Source organism: Schistocerca nitens, chromosome 7, assembly GCF_023898315.1.
Source record: "Schistocerca nitens isolate TAMUIC-IGC-003100 chromosome 7, iqSchNite1.1, whole genome shotgun sequence".
Classification (NCBI taxonomy): domain Eukaryota; kingdom Metazoa; phylum Arthropoda; class Insecta; order Orthoptera; family Acrididae; genus Schistocerca; species Schistocerca nitens.
In genome coordinates this window covers 94,290,692-94,297,658 of record NC_064620.1, presented here as the reverse complement: position 1 = coordinate 94,297,658, position 6,967 = coordinate 94,290,692, and the positions used below count along the sequence as shown (strand labels likewise).

Here is a 6,967-nt window from a genome sequence, read left to right as displayed (position 1 = left end):
ATAACATGTGCCTAGATTTCTTCTGTGAATGATGTCCGGTCGGCCAGCGATGTTGAAAAAATACGTGTTCTTTAGGTGCGTCTGTACTACGTGAACGTCCTGATCCTGGTACACGGGTGTGACAGTGTCACACTGACAACTGCTGTAAGCACCGATACACAAGTGCAGCAGTCCGTCGTTACGATTGTTCAGCTTCCCGCAGGTCCACAACTCGACGCCGTTCAGATGGCTTAAGTCGTTCGACAGTCGTCGGCAGGGCATGGTTGTACCATAGAATGAATGTTCCAAAGAGCGTTCATCTCTACAAACAGCACAGTTATTGCCTGTAGGGGAAAAAAACAATGCACGAAAAACAGGGGACGCACAGACAAGCCTCTTCAGCGCCAGCTGATCCTCATTTCTGCGACAAATGAATCACTAACACTACAATGCCTCAGCACGCACATACTGTACCCTGATGCCCCTGGCCGCAGGTCCTGAGGTGGTTTTTTTCCCAGCACTATAGATCGCTGAACATTGAGCTGGTGCCGATCTAGTGCCGTCATGTCACCGACATTTGGTGTATTCTACATAAGTTTATTATTACTGCAGGTCTGAAATTTACGTGATTGCTGTTGTATATAGAACAGTGGTAACCGCCCAAACTAAAACACAAGGTAGGATGGAAAAATAGGTTATCTATGATGTGAAGCAGAATTTCAGCGAACAGTTCAAAATATTTGTTGCACAATGCTTCGATAACCTACTGGTCTAAGCAGGGACTATAGCGAAAACTATAGCATAAAGTTAAGACATCTCAGGCGCACATTGTGTGTAATTGCCGCTATTGTCATGTGATACTCATCTAACCTCGTGGGACACAAGACATCAGCGTAACTGCTGCTTATCTTTGGTGGACCTTACGGATTTTTCTCACTGTTGTGCGACTTTATGATATGGGCAGAATTTGTCTGTAAAACTACACGGTGTTGGTATTCTTCGGTGTCTTGATTCGTGACACTTTTCCAGATTATGACGAGTTGTCCAAAAGGAAGGGTCAGTCACACCGTTATGGTCACAATAGCAGGACACGAGCAGCCAATGAGCTCCGACATTTCCGAGGAGATCGTTCCCAGCCGCCGGGCCATAATTATTTGCCCATAATCAGAGTCGGCTGTGCTTGTTCATTTCCACTTTTACAGCCCGTATTGTCGCTATAATGATACACCACTCGTTTCTGCTTCTCTTATAGAGCATCCCTACTGCGTCACATTCCTACAACTCCCTCAGATGTCACTGAATGTCGCATTGGCACTGGTCGTAGTGTTTTGGATCATTTGTTTATCTCTCGCGTAGTGTAGAAACCTGGAGAGGAGGATGAGGAGGATGTTAGTGTGTAACGTCCCGTCGACAACGAGGTCATTAGAGACGGAGCGCAATCTCGGGTGAGGGAAGGATGGGGAAGGAAATCGGCAGTGCCCTTTCAAAGGAACCATCCCGGCATTTGCCTGAAGCGATTTAGGGAAATCACGGAAAACCTAAATCAGGATGGCCGGAGACGGGATTGAACCGTGGTCCTTCCGAATGCGAGTCCAGTGTGCTAACCACTGCGCCACCTCGCTCGGTGTAGGCACCTGGTAATGGCTCGGATGGCAGGGATGATAATTTACTTGACCAACTCTGGACAGCTGAAACAAGGATCAGTGTCTCAACTGGGACATGTTGGATGAGCATTCGATCACTTATATCGCCACCAATATCTATCCTCCGTACTGACTTTCCTCGATCGCTGGTTCAAAAATCTCCCAGTATTCCGATGTGGACGACTCAAATTGTATAGTCTGTGGGGATAACCAAAGAAACCCATCTAGAAACATTTACCCCGTGCGAAATGGTATTCCTCTTACATAACAGCTACCATATAGCTGTGATAGGTCTTGATTTATTCCTTCATTGATTGTGCGCGGAATCAATAATGTGCATTAGAAGGTCCGAAGTAAAAACAATTCGTACCGTAAGATCACGTGAGATATAATGCGTGTATAGGGACTGAGACGTGAAGAAATGGGTATAGAGGATAATGTTTGGCACACCACTTCAACAGGTCTACATGGAGCGACGATTCAGGGTCGGAGACAGTTGAAGCTTTGTAGCTTCCCAATTCCGCAGTTGGCACTAACCCTCTAATGATACACAGTTTAATGAAAAAATATGTATATATTTATTATGTAAAAATGAATAGATGAAAAATGGGGAAGAAATGTCTTTAAATATTTTTGTTATTTACTCTTTCAGTACGAACTTTGTTGTAGAACCCCTGTTTTTTTACGTGTGGTAATAAAAATTCATTTAGATAGAATTAAGCACATTTAAAATTACGCGAACTTTAGCCACCCTCTCATACTGATAAATTCAAACTAACTGATTAATAACATTTATGACTCTGAAAATTATTTAAATTAAATTTTTTACGTATTTCGGCCTTGGCACATGTTTTCTAGATGCAGTGGGTTTTTAAATATTTAGTGAATTCTTTCCCGGCGTTAGCTATGGAACACAAGACTGTCTCTGTTAGCATAAAATGGTTAAATATTGCCAAGCCGACCTGAACGTTTAATTATCATTGACAAAACACACTTCACTATACGTTTAAGTTATTTGCTTCAGAAATTGAAAGAACCAACAGATTAACAACTTCAACGTTAATTATCCGCCTGTGAATGCACAAATGTAAAACCAGTAATAAATTCAGTCAGCCTCAGGATCGCTGTAAAAGAAAAATATTTCGTAATTCACTGCTAATTTTACCTACTCCCGATTTACGGGTTTGGTTAATTTTATAGCTGAACAATTTTTTAAATTATAGACGACATGGGCAAGCTAATTTACATTAGTAATACACAATTTTCATAAATTATAATGTATTTAGACCATAACAATAATTAAAATTACACACCTTTATAATTTCTCCTCTAATAGCGGCTAAAGATAGATACAGACAAAAGAAGTCTACTCATTCATATAATGCTACGTCACAGGTTCCTCTCTCTCTCAGCTCTCGAGGAAAACGACAAAGAATGCACATTATGTATTCCTATTTATACTGTTGCTGATTGTGAATGTCTCTTTGTAGTCTTACAACATTATTTTCCTCTGTGGCTGTATTTAACATTTTTTTCATCGCAGATATTAACATATTTCGTAATTACATTATGAGTATAGAAATATTACAATTATAAATACATCGAGAATATTATTACAGAAAATATTACAATAATAACGAACGTCCTTTGCACAAAATTAAATAATATTTTTTGTTAAACAATTACAGTACATACGAATTGCTTCATAGCGGCGTACATAGTACAATTAAATGTCATTTCATTTTATTAACAGTGTGTGTGCTGCCAGGGAACGTTACAACAGTGAGGTGACAAAAATTACGGGCTACTTCCTAGTATCGTGCCGGATTTACTCTTGTCCGGCATAATGGAGCAACACGTTGTGGAATGGTCTCAAAAAGTCACTGGAATGCATGCAGAAATGTTGAGCCATGTTCCCTTCAGCCGTCAATAGTTGCGGAAATAATTGCGGAAGGCGAGCCTGTTGCCGGTATAGGGTTTTGTGTACGAACTGACCTCTTGATTAAACCCCATAAATCTTCGATGGGACTGACATCGAGCGATCTAGGTAGTCGCATCATTCGCTTGAAACAAAACGTGAACAATTGTGGTCCGGTGACATGGCGCATTGTCATCCATGAGCATTCCATAGATGTTTGGGAACATTAAGTCCATGAATGGCTGCAAATGGCCCCCAAGTACCACAACATAACCATTTTCAGTAAATGATTGGTTTAGTTGGACAGGACCCAGTCCAGTCCATGTAAACACAGCGCACACCATTATGTAGCCACCACCAGCTTCCACAGTGTCTTGTTGACAACCTGGGTCCATGGCTTCGAACACTACCATCAGCTATTACCGCCTGAAATCGGGACTCATCTGACCAGGCCACAGTTTTGCAGTTGTGTAGGGTCCAACCAATGTGCTCACGAGCCCAGGAGAGGCACTGCAGGCGATGTGCTGTTATCAAAGCTACTGCGTGGATCATTTCCTGCCCCAGCCCATTAATACCAAATTTCGCCGCACTGTCCTAACGGATACGCCCCACATTGATCTCTGCAGTTGTTTCTCGCAGTGTTGCTTGTCTGTTAGCACCGACAACTCTACGCAAATGCCGCTGCTCTCTGTCGTTAAGCGAAAGTTGAATTCCTTAACGATTACCGTAATGGAAAGTCGCATGCATCTAACTCCGACTGCCATTCCACGTTAAAAGTCTGTTAGTTGCCGGCGTGACTCACATGAATCATCTGAGTACAAACGACAGACAGCTCCACCAATGAAATGCCCTTTTATGCCTTTATGTACGCGATACTACCGTCATCTATATTCGTGCATATCTCTATCCCATGACTTTTGTGACCTCAGTGTAGAGTACCTGAGCTGAGTGCTTTCCCGTTTTCAAGGCTAGGTGATTTTCATAACAGCAAGCTGGTTCCTTGTGCATTGATTTATCGGGCAGGAAACGGTATCGTCTCTTCGATTTTAGAAGCAGAAGGTAGCATACAGACGAAATCGCTGGTTCGTCCAACTAGTTCTTCAAGCCCATATTTGTAGTACGGACTGTATTACAAAGTCCTCAAAAATAGTTTGTACCAGCACAAATGTATTCTATCAGTTTTCAACATTCCGTATGATATTTTGAACTTGACAAACGTCGTCCGCAAGATCCACACCCATTCAAAAAGCCCGCAGAATTGAGGCGGTCTCGGAGTTGATGTGGCACTGTGAGACCTCCCTTCTCAATCACTGCCTTTGCTTTTCATGCCCCTTGATTCTTATAACTGCCGTCTGTTTCCTCTACAATTTGTAATTACCTTTCGCTCTCCGTATTTTAACCTTGTCACCTTCAGAATTTCAAAGAGAGTTTGCCAGTCAACATTGTCGAAAGCTTTCTCTGAGTCCAGAAATGCTATAAACGTAGGTTTCCGTTTCGTTAATCTACGATAAGTCGTATGGTCAGCATAGACTCGTGTGTGCCCACATTTCTCTGGACTCCAGACTGGTCTTCCGTGAGGACGGCTTCTATCACTTTCTCCATTCTTCTGTAAATATTCATGTTAGTGTTTTGCAACGATGACTTATTAAAGTTACTATGAAGTAATAAAGATAACACTAGCAGTAGTTCCACTACTGCTGCTACTGCTACTAATAAAGATAATAATACACTGAGGAGACAGAAGTCTTGTGATAGCGATAGGAATATTACAGATAGCGGTAGTATCGCATTGGCGGAGTTATCATTTCTATCCAGGTGATTCATGTGAAAGGTGCCAGACGCGATTATGCCCGCGCGACGGCAATGAACACACTTTGAACACGAAATGGTACTTGGAGCTAGAAACACGGGACATTCAATATCCCGAGATCCATAGTGTTAAGAGTGTGCCGGAGAATACCAAATTTCAGGCATCACCTTTCACCACGGGAAACGCCGTGACCGTTGGCCTTCACTTAACGACCGAGGTCAGCGGCGTTTGCGCAGAGTTGTCAGCAATAACAGACAAGCAACACAGCGAGAAATAACAGCAGAAATTAATGTGGAACGTACAACGAAGGTATCCATCAGGACAGAGCGTCGAAATTTGGCTTTGTTGGGCTATGGCAGACGATCGACGCGAGTGCCTTTGCTAACAGCACGACGCTGCCTGCTGTGCCTCTCCTGGGCTCGTGACCACATCATTTGGACCATCGACGAGTGGGAAACCGTGGCCTGATCAGATGAGTCCGAATTTCAGTTGGTAAGAGCTGATGGTAGGGTTCGAGTGGAGCGCAGACCCTACAAAACCGTGACCCAGGTCGTCAACTAGGCACTGTGCAGGCTGGTGGTGGCTCCACAATGATGTGGGCTGTGTTTACATTGAATAGACTGCGTCCTGTGGTCCAACGGAACTGATCGTTGATGACTAACTGACAACCTCAGCTGCTGACAGGTGTTGTTGATATACCTCGATGTGGACAGCTGAAAATGTGTGCCCCGACCGGGACTCGAACCCGGGATCTCCTGCTTATATGGCAGACGCTCTATCCATCTGAGCCACCGAGGACACAGATGAATAGCGCGACTGCAGGGACTTATCCCTTGCACGCTTCCCGGGTTCGGGTCCCGGTCGGGGCACACATTTTCAGCTGTCCACATCGAGGTATATCAACAACACCTGTCGGCAGGTTAGGCTTTCAGTTAGTCATCATTTATTCCAGGGAAAAGCTGCACGGTCATCAACAGTAACTGTTCTTTCGAGAACAAGTTACTGTCTTCGTATATATAGTTAAAGGCTACCCAGCCATTGAACTTCGTCTGTGCGAATGCGCACAGGTTGCCCAAACTCTTACGGGAATCGCCAAAGCGTGCGCGAGTAATGAGTGGATGGGCAAATGTCTATAAGGTACAATACATATGTAGAATTGTGGACAGTTGGGAATGTGAGTCTCACGGGAAACGTGCAAGGGATAAGTCCCTGCAGTCGCGCTATTCATCTGTGTCCTCGGTGGCTCAGATGGATAGAGCGTCTGCCACGTAAGCAGGAGATGCCGGGTTCGAGTCCCGGTCGGGGCACACATTTTCAGCTGTCCACATCGAGGTATATCAACAACACCTGTCGGCAGGTTAGGGTTTCAGTTAGTCATCATTTATTCCAGGGAAAAGCTGCACGGTCATCAACAGTAACTGTTCTTTCGAGAACAAGTTACTGTCTTCGAATTGATCACTGACTGTAAATGCTTATCATACAATGTAAACTTTCACGGCCTCATTGTCTTCACTTAAAACTTCCGGGCTGATAGGCCGTGGTCGAAGTATAAAACTCTCCCTTGATGTTTCGTCTGCGACTGCGGGAGACATCCTCGGAGGTACAGCGGCGAACTGC

General features: G+C 43.9%; 2 non-coding genes across 2 annotated transcripts; one reads left to right on the top strand and one right to left on the bottom strand.

Annotated features, from left to right (window-relative positions):
- Nucleotides 1–6,074: 6,074 nt before the first annotated feature.
- On the bottom strand, nucleotides 6,075–6,148 carry Trnai-uau (transfer RNA isoleucine (anticodon UAU)). Its single transcript has one exon. It is a non-coding gene; the product is annotated as a tRNA-Ile (tRNA).
- A 435-nt stretch (nucleotides 6,149–6,583) lies between these two features.
- Trnat-cgu (transfer RNA threonine (anticodon CGU)) lies at nucleotides 6,584–6,657 on the top strand. Its single transcript has one exon. It is a non-coding gene; the product is annotated as a tRNA-Thr (tRNA).
- Nucleotides 6,658–6,967: the final 310 nt, after the last annotated feature.